Below are 23206 nucleotides of genomic sequence, written 5' to 3'. Positions count from 1 at the left end.
GGAAATAGAATTCAGAAGGAGAACACAGGAAGTAAGAGTCAGGAAATAAGACTCATGAAGTAGAAAACATGAAGTAGGACTCAGGAAGTAGAACACAGGAAGTAGCATTCAGGAAATAGAACTCAGGAATTAGAACACAGGAAGTAGGATTCAGGAAACAGAACTCAGAAAGAAAAACACAGGAATAAATTTCAGGAAATAGAATTCAGGATGTAGAACACAGGAAGTAGCATTCAGGAAACATTACTCAGGAAGTAGAACTCGGGAAATGGAACTCAGGATGTAGAACACAGGAAGTAGGATTCAGGAAATAGAACTCAGTAAGGAGAACACAGGAAGTAAGATTCAGGAAATAGAATTCAGGAAGTAGAACCCAGGAAGTAGAATTCAGGAAATAGGCCTCATGAAGGAGAACACAGGAAGTAGGATTCAGGAAATAAAACTCAGGAAGAATAACTCAGGAAGTAAGATTCCAAAAATAGAATTCCGGGAGTAGAACACAGGAAATAGGATTCAGGAAATAGACGTCATGGAGGCGAACACAGAAAGTAGGATTCAGGAAATAGAACTCAGAAAGGAAAACACAGGTAGTAAGATTCAGGAAATAGAATTGCAGAAGTAGAAAACAGGAAGTAGGACTCAGGAAGTAGAACTCAGATAGTAGAACTCAGAAAATAGGACTCAGTAAGTAGAACACAAGAATTAGGTCTCAGGAAACAGAACTCATGAAGTAGAAAACAGGAAATAGTACTCAGGAAATACGACTCAGGAAGTAGAACACAGGAAGTAGGATTCAGGAAGTAGAACACAGAAAGCATGACCAGGAAATAGTACTCAGGAAGTAGAACACAGGAAGTAGGATGAGGAAATAGGACTCAGGAAGTAGGATTCAGGAAATAGAATTCAGAAGGAGAACACAGGAGTAAGAGTCAGGAAATAAGACTCAGGAAGTAGAACAAATGAAGAAGGACTCAGGAAATAGGACTCAGGAAGTAGAACACAGGAAGTAGGATTCAGGAATAGAATTCAGGAAGGAGAACACAGGAAGTAAGATTCAGGAAATAAGACTCAGGAAGTAGAACACATGAAGTAGGACTCAGGAAATAGGATTCAGGAAGTAGAACACAGGAAGTAACATTCAGGAAATAGAACACAGGAAGGAGAAAACAGGAAGTAAGATTCAGGAAGAAGAATTCCGGAAGTTGAACACAGAAAGTAGCATTCAGGAAATAGGCCTCAAAAGGAGAACACAGGAAGTAGGATTCAGGAAATAGAACTCAGGAAGCATTACACGGCAAGTAGGATTCAGGAAAGAGAATACCCCAGTAGAACACAGGAAGTAGGATTCAGAAAATAGAACTCAGGAAGGGGAAAACAGGAAATAAGATTCAGGAAATAGAATTCTGGAAGTAGAACACAGGAAGTAGGGTTCAGCAAATCAGCCTCATGAAGGAGAACACAGGAAGTAGAGTTCAGGAAATAGAACTCAGGAAGGAGAACACAGGTAGTAGAACTCAGGAAATAGGGCTCAGGAATTAGAACACAGGAAGTAGGATTCAGGAAATAGAACTCAGAAAGGAGAACACAGGAAGTAAGATTCTAGAAATAGGACTCAGGAAGTAGAACATATGAAGTAGGACTCAGGAAGTAGAACTCAGGAAGTAGAACACAGGAAGTAGTAGTCAGGTAATAGGCTTCATGATGGAGAACACAGGTAGTAGGATTCAGGAAATAGAACTCAGGAAGTAGAACACAGGAAGTAGGATTCTGGAAAGAGGCCTCATGAAAGAGAACATGGGAAGTAGGATTAAGGAAATAGAACTCTGGAAGGAGAACGCAGGATGTAAGATTCAGGAAATAGAATTCAGGAAGTACAACACATGAAGTAGAATTCAGGAAGTAGAACTCAGGATGTACAACACAGGAGGTAGGATTTAGGAAATAGAACTCAGGTCGGAGCAGATAGGAAATAAGATTCGGGAAATAGAATTCTGGAAGTAGAACACAGGAAGTAGGATTCAGGAAATAGGCATCATGAAGGAGAACACAGGAAGTACGATTCAGGAAATAGAACTCAGGAAACAGAACACAGGAAGCAACATGCAGGAAATAGAACTCTGGAAGTAGAACACAGGAGGTAAGATTCAGAAAATAGTACTCAAGAAGGAGAATACAAGAAGTAAGATGCCACAAATAGAATTCGGAAGTAGAATACAGGAAGTAGGATTCAGAAAATAGGGCTCATAAAAGAGAACACAGGAAGTAGGATTCAGGAAATAGAACTCAGGAAGGAGAACAAAGGAAGTAAGATTCATGAAATAGAATTCCGGAAGTAGAACACAAGAAGTAGGATTAAGGAAATAGGCCTCATGAAGGAGAACACAGGATGTAGGATTCAGTAAATAGAAATAACGTAGGAGAACACAGGAAATAAGATTCAGCAAATAGAATTCAGGAAGTAGAACACAGAAAGTAGGACACAGGAATTAGAACTCAGGAAGTAGATCACAGGAAGTACGATTCAGGAAATAGAACTCAGAAAGTAGAACCCAGTAAGTAAGATTCATGAAATAGAATTCAGGAGGTAGCACACAGGAAGTAGCATTCAGAAAATTGTGGTCAGCATGTAAAACTCAGGAAATAGAACTCAGGATGTAGAACACAGAAAGCAGGATTCAGGAAATAGAACTCAGGAAGGAGAATACAGGAAGTAAGATAAAGGAAATAGTAATCAGGAGGTATAACACAGGAACTAGGATTCAGGAAATAGGCCTCATGAAAGAGAACACAGGAAGTAGGATTCATGAAATAGAACTCAAGAAGGAGAACAAAGGAAGTAAGATTCAGGAAATAGAATTGAGGAAGAAGAACATAGGAAGTAGGATTCATGAAAGAGTACCCAAGAAGTAGAACTCAGAAAATAGAACTCAGGCTGTAGAATACAGGAAGTAGGATTCAGGAAATATGCCTCATGAAAGAGAAGACAGGAAGTTGGATCCAGGAAATAGAACTCAGGAAGGAGAACACACGAAGTAGGATTCAGCAAATAGAATTCAGGAGGTAGAACAAAGGAAGTAGGATTCCCAGAAATAGAACTCAGGAAGGAGAAAACAGGAAGTAAGATTCAGGAAATAGAATTCAGGCAGTGGAACACAGGAAGTAGGATTCAGGAAATATGCCTCATGAAAGAGAACACAGGAAGTTGGATCCAGGAAATAGAACTCAGGAAGGAGAACATAGGAAGTAAGATTCAGGAAATAGAACTCAGAAAGGATAACACAGGTAGTAAGATTCAGGAAATAGAATTGCAGAAGTAGAACACAGGAAGTAGGACTCGGGAAGTAGAACACAGGTAGTAGAACTCAGAAAATAGGACTCAGTAAGTAGAACACAAGAATTAGGGCTCAGGAAACAGAACTCAGGAAGTAGAAAACAGGAAATAGTACTCAGGAAATACGACTCAGGAAGTAGAACACAGGAAGTAGGATTCAGGAAGTAGAACACAGAAAGCATGACCAGGAATTAGTACTCAGGAAGTAGAACACCGAAAGTAGGACACAGGAAATAGGACTCAGGAAGTAGGATTTAGGAAATAGAATTCAGGAAGGAGAACACAGGAAGTAAGATTCAGGAAATAGGACTCAGGAAGTAGAACACATGAAGTAGGACTCAGGAAATAGAACACAGGAAGGAGAAAACAGGAAGTAAGATTCAGGAAGAAGAATTCTGGAAGTTGAACACAGAAAGTAGCATTCAGGAAATAGGCCTCAAAAGGAGAACACAGGAAGTAGGATTCAGGAAATAGAACTCAGGAAGCATTACACAGCAAGTAGGATTCAGGAAAGAGAATACCTCAGTAGAACACAGGAAGTAGGATTCAGAAAATAGAATTCAGGAACGGAACACAGGAATTAAGATTCAGGAAATAGAATTCCGGAAGTAGAACACAGGAAGTAGGGTTCAGCAAATCAGCCTCATGAAGGAGAACACAGGAAGTAGAGTTCAGGAAATAGAACTCAGGATGTAAAACACAGTATTACACGGAAGGAGCACACCGGTAGTAGAACTCAGGAAATAGGGCTCAGGAATTAGAACACAGGAAATACAATTCAGGAAATAGAACTCAGAAAGGAGAACACAGGAAGTAAGATTCTAGAAATAGGACTCAGGAAGTAGAACATATGAAGTAGGACTCAGGAAGTAGAACTCAGGAAGTAGAACACAGGAAGTAGGAGTCAGGTAATAGGCTTCATGATGGAGAACACAGGTAGTAGGTTTCAGGAAATAGAACTCAGGATGTAGAACACAGGAAGCAGGATTCAGGAAATAAAACTCAGGAAGGAGAACACAGGAAGTAAGATTCAGGAAATGGAATTCTGGAAGTAGAACACAGGATGTAGGATTCAGATAATAGAAATCAGGAAGGAGAACACGGGAAGTAAGATACAGGAAATAGAATTCCTGAACTCGAACACAGGAAGTAGCATTCAGGATATACGCCTCATGAAGGAGAACACAGGAAGTAGGATTCAAGAAATAGGACTCAGGAGGTAGAAGACATGAATTAGGTCTCAGGCAATAGGACTCAGAATGTAGACACAGGAAGTAGGATTCAGGAATTAGAACTCAGGAAGGAGAACACAGGAAGTAAGATTCAGGAAATAGAATTCAGGTTGTAGAACATAGGAAGTAGCATTAAGGAAATAGTACTCAGAAAGTACAACTCAGGAAATAGAACTCAGGATGTAAAACACAGTATTCTGGAAATAGAACTCAGGGAGGAGAACACAAGAAGTAAGATTCGGGAAATAGAATTCAGGAAATAGAACACAGGAAGTAGGATTCAGGAAGTAGTCCTCATTAAAGAGAACACAGGCAGTAGGATTCAGGAAATCAAACTCAGGAACGGCAACACTGGAAGTAAGGTTCAGGAAACAGAATTCATGAATTAGAACACAGGAAGTTGGATTCAGGAAATAGAACTCAGGAAGGAGATCACAAGAATTAAGATTCAGGAAATAGAATTCTGAAAGTAGAACACAGGAAGTAGGATTCAGAAAAAAGGCCTCTTGAAGGAGAAAAAAGGAAGTAGGATTCTGGAAATAGAACTCAGGAAGGAGAAAACAGGAAGTAAGATTCAGGAAATAGAATTCAGGCAGTGGAACACAGGAAGTAGGATTCAGGAAATATGCCTCATGAAAGAGAACACAGGAAGTAGGATTCAGGAAATAGAACTCAGGAAGGAGAACACGGAAGTAAGATTCAGGGAATAGAATTCAGGAAGTAGAACACCGGAGGTAGGATTCAGGAAACAAAACTCAGGAAGGAGAACACACGAAGTAGGATTCAGCAAATGGAATTCAGGAGGTAGAACAAAGGAAGTAGGATTCAGGAAATAGTGCTCAGGAAGTAGAACTCAGGATGTACAATACAGGAAGCAGGATTCAGGAAATAGAACTCAGGAAGGAGAACATAGGAAGTAAGATTCAGGAACTAGAATTCCGGAATTAGAACACAAGAAGTAGGATTCAGGAAATAGGCCCCATAAAGGAGATCACAGGAAGTAGGATTCAGCAAGCAGAACTCAGGAAGGAGAACACAGGAAGTAAGATTCAGGAAATATGGTGCAGGAAGTAGAACACAAGACGTAGGACACAGGAAGTAAAACTCATGAAGTAGAACAACGGAAATAGGATTCAGGTAAGAGGCCTCAGAAGGCAAATACAAGAAGTAGGATTCACTAAATAGAACTCACGTAGTAGAATACAGGAAGGAGGATTCAGGAAATAGAATTCTGGAAGTTGAACACAGGAAGTAGGATTAAGGAAATAGGCCTCATGAAGGAGAACACAGGAAGTAGGATTCAGGAAATAAAACTCAGCAAGTATAACACAGGAAGTGAGATTCAAAAACTAGCATTCCAGAAATAGAACACAGCAAGTAGGATTCAGGAAATAGACCTCATGGAGGAGAACACAGGAAGTAGGATTCAGGAAATAGGCCTCATGAAGGAGAACACAGGAGGTAGGATTCTGTAAATAGAACTCAGAAAGGAGAACCCAGGAAGCAAGATTCAGGAAAGAGAATTCTGTAAGTAGAACACACGAAGTAGGATTCAGGAAATAGGCTTAATGATGGAGAACACAGGATGTAGGATTCAGGAAATACAGCTCAGAATTGAGAACACAGGAAGTAAGATTCAGGAAATAGAACTCAGGAAGGAGAACACAGGATGTAAGATTCAGGAAATAGAATGCCGGATAGCAAACAGGAAGTAGGATTGAGGAAATAGGCCTCATGAAGGAGAACACAGAAAGTAAGATACAGGAAATAGAAATCAGGAAGGAGAATACAGGAAGTAAGGTTCATGAAATAGAATTCCAGAACTAGAACACAGGAAGCAGGATTCAGGAAATAGGCCTCATAAAGGAAAACACAGGAAATAGGATTCAGGAAATAGGCCTCATGAAGGTGAATACAGGGAGTAGGATTCATTAAATAGAACTCACGTAGTAGAACACAGGAAGGAGGATTCAGGAAATAGAATTCTGGAAGTAGAACCCAGGAAGTAGAATTCAGGAAATAGGCCTCATGAAGGAGAACACAGGAAGTAGGATTCAGGAAATAAAACTCAGGAAGAATAACACAGGAAGTAAGATTCAAAAAATAGAATTCCGGGAGTAGAACACAGGAAATAGGATTCAGGGAATAGACCTCTTGGAGGCGAACACAGGAAGTAGGATTCAGGAAATAGAACTCAGAAAGGAAAACACAGGTAGTAAGATTCAGGAAATAGAATTGCAGAAGTAGAACACAGGAAGTAGGACTCAGGAAGTAGACCTCAGGTAGTAGAACTCAGAAAATAGGACTCAGTAAGTAGAACACAAGAATTAGGTCTCAGGAAATAGTACTCAGGAAATACGACTCAGGAAGTAGAACACAGGAAGTAGGATTCAGGAAGTAGAACACAGAAAGCACGACCAGGAAATAGTATTCAGGAAGTGAACACAGGAAGTAGGACACAGGAAATAGGACTCAGGAAGTAGGATTCATGAAATAGAATTCAGGAAGGAGAACACAGGAAGTAAGATTCAGGAAATAAGACTCAGGAAGTAGAAAACATGAAGTAGGACTCAGGAAATAGGACTCAGGAAGTAGAACACAGGAAGTAGCATTCAGGAAATAGAACACAGGAAGGAGAAAACAGGAAGTAAGATTCAGGAAGAAGAATTCTGGAAGTTGAACACAGAAAGTAGCATTCAGGAAATAGGCCTCAAAAGGAGAACACAGGAAGTAGGATTCAGGAAATAGAACTCAGGAAGCATTACATGGCAAGTAGGATTCAGGAAAGAGAATACCCCAGTAGAACACAGGAAGTAGGATTCAGAAAACAGAACTCAGGCAGGGGAACACAGGAAATAAGATTCAGGAAATAGAATTCTGGAAGCAGAACACAGGAAGTAGGGTTCAGGAAATAGAACTCAGGAAAGAGAACACAGAAGTAAGATTCAGGAAATAGGGCTCAGGAATTAGAACACAGGAAGTAGAACTCAGGAAGCAGAACTCAGAATATAGAACTCAGAAAATAGGACTCAGGAAGTTGAACACAAGAATGAGGTCTCAGGAAATAGTGCTCCAGAAGTAGAATAGAGGAAGTAGGAGTCAGATAATAGGACTCAGGTAGTACAACACAGGAAGTAGGATTCATGAAGAAGAAGACAGGAAGCACAACTCTGGAAATAGTACTCTGGAAGTAGAACACAGGAAGTGGGACTCAGGAAATAGAATTCAGGAAGTAGAACATAGGAAGTAGGATTCAGGAAATAGAAATCACGTAGAAGAACACGGGAAATAAGATTCAGCAAATAAAATTCAAGAAGTAGAACACAGGAAATAGGATTCAGGAAATAGGACTGAGGAAGTAGAGCACAGGAAGGAAGATTCAGGAAATAGGACTCAAGAAGTAGAGCATAGGAAGTAGGACTTCGGAAATAGGTCTCAGGAAGTAGAACACAGGTAGTAGAACTCAGGAAATAGGGCTCAGGAATTAGAACACAGGAAGTAGGATTCAGGAAATAGAACTCAGAAAGGAGAACACAGGAAGTAAGATTCTAGAAATAGGACTCAGGAAGTAGAACATATGAAGTAGGACTCAGGAAGTAGAACTCAGGAAGTAGAACACAGGAAGTAGGAGTCCAGTAATAGGCTTCATGATGGAGAACACAGGTAGTAGGATTCAGGATATAGAACTCAGGAAGTAGAGCACAGGAAGTAGGAATCTGGAAAGAGTCCTCATGAAAGAGAACATAGGAAGTAGGATTAAGGAAATAGAACTCTGGAAGGAGAACACAGGATGTAAGATTCAGGAAATAGAATTCAGGAAGTACAACACATGAAGTAGAATTCAGGAAATAGTACTCAGGAAGTAGAATTCAGGAAGTAGAACTCAGGATGTACAACACAGGAGGTAGGATTTAGGAAATAGAACTCAGGTCGGAGCAGATAGGAAATAAGATTCGGGAAATAGAATTCTGGAAGTAGAACACAGGAAGTAGGATTCAGGAAATAGGCATCATGAAGGAGAACACAGGAAGTACGATTCAGGATATAGAACTCAGGAAACAGAACACAGGAAGCAACATGCAGGAAATAGAACTCCGGAAGTAGAACACAGGAGGTAGGATTCAGAAAATAGTACTCAAGAAGGAGAACACAGGAAGTAAGATGCCACAAATAGAATTCAAAAGTAGAATACAAGAAGTAGGATTCAGAAAATAGGGCTCATAAAAGAGAACACAGGAAGTAGGATTCATGAAATAGAACTCAAGAAGGAGAACAAAGGAAGTAAGATTCAGGAAATAGAATTGAGGAAGAATACAGGAAGTAGGATTCATGAAAGAGTACCCAAGAAGTAGAACTCAGAAAACAGAACTCAGGCTGTAGAATACAGGAATAGGATTCAGGAAATAGAACTCAAGAAGGAGCACATAGGAAGTAAGATTCAGGAAATAGAATTCAGGAAGTTAATAAGAGCTAGTAGGATTGAGGAAATAGGCCTCAAGAAGGAGAACAGAGGAAGTAGGAATCAGGAAATAGAACTGAGGAAGCAGAACACAGGAAGTAAGATTCAGGAAATAGAATTACGGGAGTAGAACCCAGGAAGTAGGATTCAGGAACATTCCTAATGAAGTAGAACAATGAAAGTAGGATTCAGGAAATAGAAGTCAGGAAGGAGAACACCTCAAATAAGATTCCGGAAATAGAATTCCAGAAGTAGAGCACAGGCATTAGGATTCAGGAATTAGGCCTCATGAAGTTGAACATAGGAAGTATGATTTAGAAAACAGAACTCACGCAGGACCACACAGGAAGTAAGATTCAGGAAATAGATTTCCAGAACTAGAACACAGGAAGCAGCATTCATCAAACAGGCCTCATAAATGAGCACAGAGGAAGTAGGATTCAGGAAATAGAACTCAGGAAGGAGAACACAGGAATTAAGGTTTGCAAAATCGAATTCCCGAAGTATAACATAAGAAGTAGGATTCAGGAAATAGGACTCATGAAGGAGAACACAAGAGGTAGGATTTAGTAAATAGAACTCAGGAAGGAGAACACAGGAAGTAAGATTCAAGAAATAGAATTCAGGAAGTAGGATTAAGGAAATAGGCCTCATGAAGGAAAACACAAAAGTAGGATTCAGGAAATAGAAATCAGGAAGGAGAACCCAGGCAGTAAGATTTAGAAAATATAATTCCAGAAGTAGAACACAGGAAGTAGGACACAGGAAGTAGAACTCAGGAAGTAGAACACAGGAAGCAGGATTCATGAAATAGGACTCAGGGAGTAGAACACAAGAAGTAGGTCTCAGGCAATAGAACTCAGAAAGTAGAACACAGGAAGTAGGATTCAGGAATTAGAACTCAGGAAGGAGAACACAGGAAGTAAGATTCAGGAATTAGAATTCAGGAAGTGGAACACAGGAAATAGCATTCAGGAGACAGTACTCAGGATGTACAACTCAGGAAATAGAACTCAGGATGTAGAACACAATATTCAGGAAATATAACTGAGGAAGGAGAACACAGGATGTTAGATTCAGGAAATAGAATTCAGGAAATAGAACACAGGAAGTAGGATTCAGGAAATAGTCCTCATTAAAGAGAACACAGGAAGTAGGATTCAGGAAATATAACTCAGGAAGGAGAACACAGGAAGTAAGATTCAGGAAATGGAATTCTGGAAGTAGAACACAGGATGTAGGATTCAGATAATAGAAATCAGGAAGGAGAACACGGGAAGTAAGATACAGGAAATAGAATTCGTGAACTCGAACACAGGAAGTAGCATTCAGGATATAAGCCTCATGAAGGAGATCACAGGTAGTAGGATTCAAGAAATAGGACTCAGGAGGTAGAAGACATGAAGTAGATCTCAGGCAATAGGACTCAGAAAGTAGAACACAAGAAGTAGGATTCAGGAATTAGAACTCAGTAAGGAGAACACAGGAAGTAAGATTTAGGAAATAGAATTCAGGTTGTAGAACACAGGAAGTAGCATTAAGGAAATAGTTCTCAGAAAGTACAACTCAGGAAATAGAACTTAGGATGTAAAACACAGTATTCAGGAAATAGAACTCAGGGAGGAGAACACAAGAAGTAAGATTCGGGAAATAGAATTCAGGAAATAGAACACAGGAAGTAGGATTCAGGAATTAGTCCTCATTAAAGAGAACACAGGCAGTAGGATTCAGGAAATCGAACTCAGGAAGGAGATCACAAGAAGTAACATTCAGGAAATAGAATTCCAAAAGTAGAACACAGGAAGTAGGATTCAGAAAATAGGCCTCATGAAGGAGAAAAAAAGGAAGTAGAATTCCAGAAATAGAATGCAGGAAGGAAGAAACAGGAAGTAAGATTCAGGAAATAGAATTCAGGCAGTGGAACACAGGAAGTAGGATTCAGGAAATGTGCCTCATGAAAGAGAACACAGGAAGTAGGATTCAGGAAATAGAACTCGGGAAGGAGAACATGGAAGTAAAGTTCAGGAAATAGAATTCAGGATGTACAACACAGGAAGTAGGATTCAGGAAATAGGTCTCATGAAAGAGAATACAGGAAGTAGCATTCAGGAAATAAAACTCAGGAAGGAAGATTCAGTAATTAGAATTCAGGAAGTAGAACACAGAAAGTAGGATGCAGTAAATAGAACTCTGGATGCAGAACACAGGAAGTAAGATTCAGGAAATAGAATTTTGGGAGTAGAACACAGGAAATAGAGTGCAAGAAATAGGCATCATGAAGGAGAATACAGGAAGTAGGATTCAGGAAATACAACTCAGGAAAGAGACCACAGGATGTAAGATTGAGTAAATAAAATTCCGGAAGTAGAACATAGGAAGTACGGTCCCGGAAATAGGCCTCATGGAGGAGAACATAGGAAGTAGGATTCAGGAAATAGAAATCAGGAAGGAGAACATGGGATGTAAGATTCCAGAAATAGAATTTTGGAACTTGAACACAGGAAGTAGCATTCAGGATATAGGCCTTATGACAGAGAACACAGGAAGTAGGATTCAGGAAATAGAACTCAGGAAGGAGAACACAGGAAGTAAGATTCATGAAATAGAATTCCTGAAGTGGAAGACAAGAAGTAGGATTCAGGAAATCGGCCTCATGAAGGAGAACACAGGAGGTAGGATTCAGGAAATAGAATTCCATTAGTAGAACACAGGAAGTAGGATTCAGAAAATAGTACTCATGAAAGAGAACACAGGAAGTAGGATTCAGAAAATAGAAATCAGGAAGGGGAACAAGGGAAGTAAGATTCAGGAAATAAAATTCCTGAACTCAGGAAGTAGGACTCAGGAAGTACAACTCAGGAACTAGAACACAGGAAGTTAGATTCAGGACATAGGCCATTTGAAGCAGAACATAGGAAGTAGGATTCAGGAAATAGAACTCAGGAAATAGAACACAGGAAGTAGGATTCAGGAAATAAAATTCTGGAAGTAGAACACAGGAAGTAGGATTGAGGAAATAAGCCTCATGAAGGAGAACACAGGAAGTAGGATTCAGAAAATAGAAATCAGGAAGGAGAACACGCCTAGTAAGATTCAGGAAATAGAATTTCTGCACTCGAACATGGGAAGTTACATTCAGGATATAGGCCTCATGAAGGAGAACACAGGAAGTAGGAATCAGGAAATAGAACTCAGGAAGGAGAACACAGGAAGTAAGATTCCCAAAATAGAATTCCTGAAATAGAATACAAGAAGAAGGATTCAGGAAATAGGCCTCATGAAGGAAAACGCAGCAGGTAGGATTCAGGAAATAGAACTGAGGAAGGAGAACACAGGAAGTAAGATGCAGGAAATAGAATTCAGGAAGTAAAACACAGGAAATAAGATTCAGGAAATAGACCTCATGAAGAAGAACACAGGAAGTAGGATCCAGTAAATAGAAATCAGGATGGAGAACACAGGAAGTAAGATTCCAGAAATAGAATTCCTGAACTCGAAAACAGGAAGTAACATTCAGGATATAGGCCTCATAAAGAAGAACTCAGGAAGTAGGATTCAGGAAACAGAACTCAGGAAGGAGAACCCAAAGCTAGATTCATGAAATAGAATTCCTGAAGTAGATCACAAGTAGTAGGATTCAGGAAATAGGCCTCATGAAGGACAACACTTGTAGATTTCTGCAGTGAATCCATCTGGGCCTGGGCTCTTCTTGGTGGGTAAGGACTTAATTACATTTTCAATTTCATTAACAGAGATTGGGTTATTCAACAGTTTTATATCCTCTTGATCTAACTTTGGTACTTCATATGCTTCTAAGAATCTGTCTATTTCTTCTGTGTTATCAAACTTTTGAGAGTAGAGGTTTTCGAAATAGGTGTTGATGATCCTCTGTATTTCTATTGGGTCTGTAGTGATTTCTCCTTTTTCATTTCTTATTGCATGAATTTGAGCTTTTTCTTCCCTTTTTTTAATAAGGTTGGCTAGGGGCTTATCGATTTTATTTATTCTTTCAAAGAACCAACTCTTTGATTCGTTGATTCTTTGGATTGTTTTCTTAGTCTCTATTGCATTGATTTCTGCTCTGATTTTTATAATTTCCTCTCTTCTTTTGGCTTTGGGCTTGACTTGCTCTTCTTTTTCTAGCTGTTTGAGGTGTAGCATCAAGTTATTTACTTGTATTCGTTCTGTTTTCCTGATGTGGGAACTCAGTGCAATAAATTTTCCTCTCAGAACGGCTTTCATTGCATCCCACAGATTCCGGTAAGTTGTATCTGCATTTTCATTTTCTTTTAGGTATTGTTTAATTTCTTCTTTAATTTCTTCTGTGACCCACTGATTACTCAAGAGTGTGTTATTTAGTTTCCATGTGTTTGCGGAATTTTTGCAGTATCCTTTGTCATTAATTTCTAATTTCAGAGCGCTATGATCCGATAATATGCAAGGGATGATTTCAACTCTTTTGCATTTGCTTAAATATGTTCTGTGAGCTAATATATGGTCTATTTTAGAAAATGATCCATGTACTGCTGAGAAGAATGTGTATTCTGATGTTGTTGGGTGGAACATTCTGTATATGTCTATCAAACCCATTTGTTCACAGGTGTGATTCAGTTCTGTTATTTCTTTGCTCATTTTCTGTCTGGTTGATCTGTCCCTTGGTGTCAGTGGTGTATTAAGGTCTCCTGTTACAATTGTGTTACTGATAATTTGAGTTTTCATTTCTGTTAATAATTGTTTTATATAACTGGGTGCTCTGGAGTTTGGTGCGTATATATTTAAGATAGTTATGTCTTCCTCTTGGAGTTTTCCCCTTACGAGTATGTAGTGACCTTCTTTGTCCTTTATGGTCATTGTTGGTTTAAAGTTCACGTTGTCTGCAAACAGAATGGCTACTCCTGCCTTTTTTTGGATTCCTGCTGCATGAAGAATTGTTTTCCATCCTTTGACTTTCAGTCTGTGAGTATCTTTCTGGGTTAGATGGGTTTCCTGTAAACAGCATATGGTTGGATTTTGTTTCTTGATCCATTCTGCTAGTCTGTTTCTTTTGATTGGTGCATTGAGACCATTTACATTAATGGTTATTACTGTTAAATGCTGGTTAATTGTAGGAATGTTATCTCTCTGCTGTTGCATCTTTATCTTTCTGTTCTGTTTAATTATTTGCTTTGCTTAGTGGTTTTTTCCTTTGTGTATCTAAACTGTCTTTCAATATTTTTTGCAGGGTTGGTTTGGTGTTCATGAAGTTCTTCCAGCTGTTCTTTGTCATGGAAGTATCGTATTTCACCATCTATTTTGAATGATAGTTTTGCAGGATATATCAGTCTTGGTTGGAAATCATTTTGCTTTAGGATCTGGAATACTTCACTCCATGCTCTTCTTGACTTTATCGTTTGTGCTGAGAAGTCTGCTGTGATTCTGATAGGTTTTCCTTTATAAGTGATTTGTCTTTTCTCTCTGACAGCTTTTAATAATCTATTCTTGTGTTGGATTTCTGGGATGGTGACTATTATATGTCTGGGTGTAGTTTTATTTTGGTTATGACTGTTTGGAGTTCTATATGCTTCACTGATCCTGATGTCAGTTTCTGATCTCATGCTTGGGAAATTTTCAGCTATTACTTCTCTAAATATCCTCCTGACATCCTTCATGTTGTCTCCCTCTCTTTCATTAATCCCTATCATTCTTATGTTATTCTTCTTTGCATCGTCTTGCAGTTGTTGAATTGTTGTTTCCTGGTTCCTTGTTATTTTCAAAAGATCTTTCCTTTCCTGTTCACTAGCTGCAATCCTGTCTTCAAGGTCTGAAATTCTATCTTCACTTTCATTAAGGCGGTTTTTACAACTTTCAGTGGAGTTTTTTATTTCCTGTATATCTCTGTGCATCTGCATTATGTATTCTGTTTGTTTCTTATATTGCTCGTCTAGGGATTCTATCTTTTTGTTTAGTTCCTCCAATTTTTTATCTGTGCTTTCTTTAGATATATTTAGAATCTCTTTCATTTCTTTTATCATTTCTTCTTTTATCTGGGAGATTATTTCGAGTTTGAATTTCTTTAAAGCTTCCTGGAGTTGCTTGTCAATTTCAGTGGCTATTGTGTCCGATATATGAGGTGGATGGGATATATTTTCTTCTATATACATCGCTCCTAGGGTTTCTTGAGATGGGCTGGAGGTTTGAGGTTGTAATTTGGTCTTTCGTTTTGTCATTTTCCTATATTTCTGTGTTTCAAGTGTTACTTGAAAGCTTCCTCAGGATCTGTTGAAAATCCCCTTCTATGTTTGGATCTACTGGGACTCTGGCGCCGCGCTACTCCAAGCCATTAGGCCTACAGAACCAGTGGCCCTCCTCTGCCTGCTCAGAACTCCGCAGTTCCAGACAAGCTGGGCCTCAGGGACACTGTGCGCCCACCTGCCCCTTGGAAGCTCCACAGTTCTTCAATCGCAGCCGGGTTAGGGTACTCACCACAGGCCGCAGTGCTTCAGGAACCTGTGGACCCTCCCTGGTTGCAGAGATATCCACAGTCCTCCAGACACGCAGAGAGGCCAGTGAGGGCACCCCAGATCTGCCCATCTCCTCCTCTGCAGACCTGTGGCCAGGCACGGCAGCTAAACAGGCTGGGCTAGGCTGGTAGTGTGGGCCAGCCCACCTATTGGGAGCTCAGCAGGTCTCCAAATGAAGCCGGGAATGGGGAGGCTGATGTGGAAGCCTTAAACCCACCTCTCTCCTTCACTGCACCTGGAAGCCTGAGGGAACTCCAGCAGTCTGGGCGCAGAAATCCAGAGTCCTCCAGACACGCAGAGAGGCCAGTGAGGGCACCCCAGATCTGCCCAGCTCCTCCTCTGCAGACCTGTGGCCAGGCGCGGCAGCTAAACAGGCTGGGCTAGGCTGGTAGTGTGGGCCAGCCCACCTATCGGGAGCTCAACAGGTCTCCAAATGAAGCCGGGAATGGGGAGGCTGATGTGGAAGCCTTAAACCCACCTCTCTCCTTCACTGCACCTGGAAGCCTGAGGGAACTCCAGCAGTCTGGGCGCAGAAATCCAGAGTCCTCCAGACACGCAGAGAGGCCAGTGAGGGCACCCCAGATCTGCCCAGCTCCTCCTCTGCAGACCTGTGGCCAGGCGCGGCAGCTAAACAGGCTGGGCTAGGCTGGTAGTGTGGGCCAGCCCACCTATCGGGAGCTCAGCAGGTCTCCAAATGAAGCCGGGAATGGGGAGGCTGATGTGGAAGCCTTAAACCCACCTCTCTCCTTCACTGCACCTGGAAGCCTGAGGGAACTCCAGCAGTCTGGGCGCAGAAATCCAGAGTCCTCCAGACACGCAGAGAGGCCAGTGAGGGCACCCCAGATCTGCCCAGCTCCTCCTCTGCAGACCTGTGGCCAGGCGCGGCAGCTAAACAGGCTGGGCTAGGCTGGTAGTGTGGGCCAGCCCACCTATCGGGAGCTCAGCAGGTCTCCAAATGAAGCCGGGAATGGGGAGGCTGATGTGGAAGCCTTAAACCCACCTCTCTCCTTCACTGCACCTGGAAGCCTGAGGGAACTCCAGCGGTCTGGGCGCAGAAATCCAGAGTCCTCCAGACACGCAGAGAGGCCAGTGAGGGCACCCCAGATCTGCCCAGCTCCTCCTCTGCAGACCTGTGGCCAGGCGCGGCAGCTAAACAGGCTGGGCTAGGCTGGTAGTGTGGGCCAGCCCACCTATCGGGAGCTCAACAGGTCTCCAAATGAAGCCGGGAATGGGGAGGCTGATGTGGAAGCCTTAAACCCACCTCTCTCCTTCACTGCACCTGGAAGCCTGAGGGAACTCCAGCAGTCTGGGCGCAGAAATCCAGAGTCCTCCAGACACGCAGAGAGGCCAGTGAGGGCACCCCAGATCTGCCCAGCTCCTCCTCTGCAGACCTGTGGCCAGGCGCAGCAGCTAAAGAGGCTCTATTTCTGTGTTTCAAGTGTTATTTGGAAGCCTCCTCAGGATCTGTTGAAAATCCCCTTCTATGTTTGCAGCTACTGAGACTCTGGCACCACTCTACCGCAGGCCATTGGGCCTGCAGAACCAATGGCCTTCCTCTGCTTGTTCAGAACTCCACGGTTCCAGACAAGCTGGGCCTCAGGGACACTGTGCGCCCACCTGCCCCTTGGTAGATCCACAGCTCTTGGATCGCAGCCGGGTTAGGGTACTCACCACAGGCCGCAGTGCCTCAGGAGCCTGTGATCCCTCCCTGCTTGCAGAGATATCCACAGTCCTCCAGACAAAGGAACGGCCTCCTGCGGGCACTCCGGATCCACCCAGCTCCTCCTCTGCACGCAGATGCCTAGGCGCGGCTGGGCACAGGCCGAGGTGCCTTAGGAACCTGGGATCCCTCCTCCTCCAGACAAAGAAAGGGGCTTCTGCAGGCGCTCCGGATCTGCGCAGCTCCTCCTCTGCACACCGATGGCTAGGCGCGGCTGGGCACAGGCCGAGGTGCCTCAGAAACCCGGGATCCCTCCTCCTCCAGACAAAGGAAGGGGCTTCTGCAGGCGCTCTGGATCCGCGCAGCTCCTCCTCTTCACACCGATGGCTAGGCGCGGCTGGGCACAGGCCGAGGTGCCTCAGGAACCCGGGATCCCTCCTCCTCCAGACAAAGGAAGGGGCTTCTGCAGGCGCTCCGGATCCGCGCAGCTCCTCCTCTCCAAAAACAAATTCTTGCATGGCTGTGGTGGAAATGGAACTCTCCTGTGTTTTTGGTGAGAATTGAACTAGTATACCCATCATAGAAATCAGTATGGTGATTTCTCAAAGAACTGATATTAGAAACTATACAACCAACTATCCCCCTACTATGGTATCTTCCCCAAATAGTTTAATTCATCATACTACAGTGATACGTGCAAACCTATATTTTTAACAAAACAAATCCTAATAGCTAAATCCTAGAAACAGCTTGTACACCCATCAACAGAAAATTGGATAAAGAATGTGGTATCCATATATAATGGAATACTACTTGACTATAAAGAATGATGCATTTAAGACATTAAATAGTAAAATGGATGCACCTGGAAAATATAATGTTGAGTGAAATAACCAGACACACAAGGTTAAATATCATACAATATCTTATTTGAGTGAGGCAAAGTACAAATAAAGAAAATGGTAAAAGATGGATAGAAAGGGACAAAGAGATGGATCTCTTGTGATAGAGAAGTGACCCACAGGAACAAAGGCAAGGGATAGGCAAGAGAGGAAAAGAAAATAAAGATACACCACATGCAAGAAGCTAATAACTTCTGATTAATGTAAACACTACATGCCATAGTATCCGTTAAAAAATATCAGCAAGTGTGAAAAAGGAGACAGGGGAACCAGAGGGAGAGGGAGGGAAAGGAAAGAGGATTAAAGAAGAAACAAGTTATAATATGCACATGTAACCACTCTCCAAGAAGATTGTAAACTTCATTAACTGCAAATATATACTAAAATTATTAAAAACTTACTTTAAAAATGAACAAAGAAAAAAGAAAAGAAAGCAAAAATTGTTTTGTAAATTTGCAAAACTTTATTTGATGACATAGCTTCATGGGTTTGAAAACACAAACTTAGGTATAGTAGGTTATTTACTTCTTCTGAGAAGTGATGAGTATCTACCTCATAGTTTTATTTACAATTAAAACAGTTAAAATATTCAAACAGCACTTTATGCAGTGCATGTGTGAGTACATAATAAGTGCTAGAATTGAAATATAACATGTTAAAATTACATAGTTTCAATTATAAATCCTTAAGTTAAATTTTGTGTCTTATTTATGGAATGCAATTGCTTTATAAACTATGGAAAAGAATGACCTTTAAGAAAGTGAGTACTTACACTTTCTTTGGTGGATAATTTAAAGTTATTTATAAAGAATTTCTAGTTTGTATTTAATTACCTTTAAAGTCATCGGTTCTGACAAAACTTAGAAGAAAATACTTTAATCTTTCATCATAAATTTAATAATATAAATGAAACCTATGAAGTAATTGCTTTAAATAATTACTTTGTTCTTTTGGTAAAGAAAGCCAATCAAGAATTTTTTCCTTTCTACTATCAAGATGAATTCCATCTTATGTTTTATTGCCTAATTAAACAATATAAATTAGAGGATATAAATCTTCCCTGCTGGGGAAAATCTTTCATCACGCAAAACCAGCATTACATTGTATCTTTTCTATTTTCTGGTTGGACATTGCCTTCATATAGAGTGGAGCCAGAGTGCCATCTGGTGATCAGTAAGTGTATCATATACAATTGTGCCCTTAGAATTATTGCATTCATGATTTTAAGATTTATGACTATTAAAAATAAAACTTTTAAATGTGTACTTTCAAACATGTATATATTTTAAAAACTGTCTCAAATAAAACATGTGGAAGATTACAAAAATAATAGAGGATGTGCTAAGCAATGAAAATCAATTGAAATATTTTGAATTACAAAAAATTGGGGTGTGGTGACTCATAAGTGTAATCCTAGCATCCCAGAGGCTGAAGCAGGAGGAACACCATGAGTTCCAGGCCAGCCTTGGCTTAATAGTGAGTGCAAGGTTAGGAACCTCATAGAAAAACCTGGTCTCAAAAATCAAATGGCCAAAACTCCTGCTTTTCATATTAAAAAAAAGATTCTTCTGAGAAGTAGAGATTTTTCAAAAGATTCTTCACACAAATCACTTCTTAAAAATCCAACAACAGAGAAATTGTAAAGACAATGTTATCAACACTGCACAAAGGGAATATGTTTGATCATGTTATAAAATTCACAAGATACAAAGAATAACTTTATATGAAAATAAATGCAAATACCAGGAGTCAAAAGAGAACTTCCTTTCTGGAACAGTCTGAGTCTTAAGACAAATTTTATAAAAATCTCTGATGTTATCTGGTTTAGAAGTACTAGAATTGATGACAGGAGCATAGTAAGAAAAAGAGATGGAATATCTTCTCTGGAGCCCCTTAACCATTATTCCAAAGCAGGATGTATAAAAGAAACAAAATAGCAGAAGCTTTTTGCTTGATCTCTACAAAGGAGGGGGCAATTTCTGGAGGCCACTTGCTTTTCAGTGATAGTAGCAATAAAAACAGGTAAGCACAGGAAAATAGATGCAGATACTTATAGACACATACACAAAAAATACATTATTCAGTTGTCCTGAGTATAATAGCAAAATATACTGAAAGGAATAGCTTCACAGCTGGTTAGGAAATATCACTGGCTTAATTTAGCCAGTCTTGGGTGCAGAAATTTCCATAGAATTCGAATAAAGACATATGTAATAAATTTCTCTAAATTTAGAGAATTTCCATAGAATGCAGAAATTTCCATAGAATTCGAATAAAGACATATGTAATAAATTTCTTTAAATTTACTCAAAGACATAGCTTTCTATCCATTCATTTCATGTAGCTGCATAAATGGACAGAGAATTTAAGTCAACAAATCTGGTCTTCTTATTTGAGCACTATGCAAAGGCACAAGAATATAGAAAAAGTCAGTCAGAGGTCACATATAGTTTTTTGGCAAATAATACTGAATAAAGGGTCACTTTCTTACAGATAAGAATTTGTGTAATCAAAATACACTGCTCAAAATCTTGTATGAACATGGTTACTGTCTTGTTTAATTATTCAGCTCTCTAATTGCTTTGTTAGCAAGAAGTTCAGTGTCCCCTTTAAAGCTCCATCTTTATAAGCACCATCTCCATGTTTATTTTTAATAGGCATAAAAACAAATGAGATAATTCAAAGGGGACACTTCTATGTGGTTATTATCCATGAATCCTCATGGCCATCACAATCCCTAAATGGTCAGAAGCAGGATACACCAGCTTCCAAATCTACAAAGAAACAGCAGAACTTTACCATGATCAGCCTGTTTCTGTAACAGCACAACTCAACTTATTTTTAGGAAAACAACATAATAATAAAATGATACACAAAGTCCATCACTGGATACTAAATTTAGTGTGCAAAATACATTGAGATGTACCTGCCAAGATACTTTTTTTGTTTGTTTGTTTTTCTTTTTTTATTGGTACTGGGGATCGAACTCATGACTGCCTGCTTGCAAGGCAGGTGCTTATGCACTGAGCTAAATCCCTAGCCCCCAAGATACTTATTAATTGAAAAGAGAAATACAGAAACTTTACATTAGAAAAACTTCCCATATACTACAACTTCCTGATATGATGCACTGTAAAGATTACAATTTCACTTCTGATTTTTTTTTGGACCCAAAATGTCTAACTTCAATCTAACTATGCATGGCAGCACATTAGACAAATTCAAACTGAAGAACAATGTAAAAACAAAATTAAAAATACCCCTGAGCTATAAGAACTCGTCAAAGACCTGGAAGGACAAAGGAAGACTGAGGAAAAGTCATGTATTAGAAGAGAAGAAGAAAACATGATGAGTAGATGTCTTGTTCATGTTGGGTCAGAAAAAGAATGTTAATAAGGACACTTAAAAATTTAAATGAGATCATAATTTAGTCAATATTGCTCCAATGTTAATTTCTTTTATAATTATAAAAATTATATTATGCTTACATATGATATTGTTAACATTATGGTAAGTAAACCAAATAAAGTGTATGAGCACATTTTCTACTGTATATCCAACTCTTCTCTATGTCTAGAATCATTTCAAAATAAAAAAATTTTGGTTTAAGGCCATGTATTCATTAATCTTGGTGTAGATCCTGCCCAGGACACACGATTCTTTGAAAAGGAATGATTCATTCCCTCAGTGCTGACCCAGCCAATTTATCCTACCTTCAGAGTCCTTGGAGGGCAGCTTTTTGTGCTTAGTTCATTTTCACACATAAGCGCATCCCCAGGTTTCCGCTGAGTCATTGCTTAAGTGGGACTGGTTGCTAGTTTTGGCTTCCTTGTGATATTAAAACCATGTCTGCCTTTTCATGAAAGAGAATTATCCAAAAGTCAAGTGGTATTTTTTTATTCTTAATCTTTAAGACATGAAAGTTCTGATTACTTTCCTTCTCTTACATTGTTCTCTCACTATTTCGGTCACTGAGATGTAGCAGATATGATCCCTTGCCCCACTCAACTCACTAAGTTCTCCTGTCCCTAATGTAGACAGTTTCCAGCACACGAAGATTCTTGCCTCGAGTGCTTCTTACATTTGGAATTTGTGATCTCTTTATGGCATTACAAACCTTTAGTCCTGGCCAACAGTTCTAACTCGTGGTATGGGCATTAAATGTCCTAGGGTACAAACAGTGGAGGAAGATAAATGAATAAACATTCCATTTTTCTTCCTCTGCTGATGTTCAGAGTTATTTCCCACATGTTTTCTCATAAGAATCTCAGCAGGCCCGAGCCTCCATTGTTTATGGTAGTTAGAGGCTCCTTAATGTACTCTTTGGTGATTTTCTGCCTCTTCTCATTTTTACCACTTCATTGCATGTGTTTCCTGAGCTCATCCCTCAGATAAATTCAACTGAACTTCAACTATGATATAGAATTATATTAAATGATAAAACTAAATGTTCACAAGGTATTTGGAACTAAGACATAGGACATTATAAAGTAACATATCCTGTAAATGTCTAAGTAGTATGAGATGTGACTCCTAGCCAACAATCAGTATAGACCTGGTGCTGAAGCCAGAGAGTACATAGTGTATGCCAACACCAGCACTTAAACTGTGGAAGGCAATGGCCCACAGAGTATGTAATGCATAGTGGGGCAAGGAAGAAGGTGGTAAGGAGATGTTTAGATAGAGTAGATGAAAGCTAAAAACCAGGAAAGGACATAGGCTGGAGAGTTCTGCCTCAGTTTACGCACAACCAACCTGCATTCCCTACATAAGCTATTTGCTGTAGAAATGTTTTGTGTAGCAGGAAATGTTTTGTGTATCCAAATGCTGCTGTAAGTGGGGTAATATTTGGTAATACAGGAAAGTGGGTAGAAGGCAAGGTTGATAAAGTGCAGGACGATCCTTTGCTTTCCAGTGAGAGTGGATGTTATATTTCCTTATGTTATCAAGGCTCCAGTCCTACCATCCACAGTTAAAATAAAAGTAACAGAACAATTGGCCTAGGCTTGAGGAACAGGATGAGACAAATGAGGAGTGGTTGAGCCTAGATTGTTTTATTCCTACACACAGCAACTCTCTTAACTAATTTACAGATACAAGAAAAGGTATGGATTTTCTCTTC

Source organism: Cavia porcellus, unplaced genomic scaffold (genome assembly GCF_034190915.1).
Source record: "Cavia porcellus strain 051 isolate PalLab524CR breed Dunkin Hartley unplaced genomic scaffold, mCavPor4.1 scaffold_21, whole genome shotgun sequence".
Classification (NCBI taxonomy): domain Eukaryota; kingdom Metazoa; phylum Chordata; class Mammalia; order Rodentia; family Caviidae; genus Cavia; species Cavia porcellus.
This window is presented reverse-complemented; position numbering follows the sequence as displayed.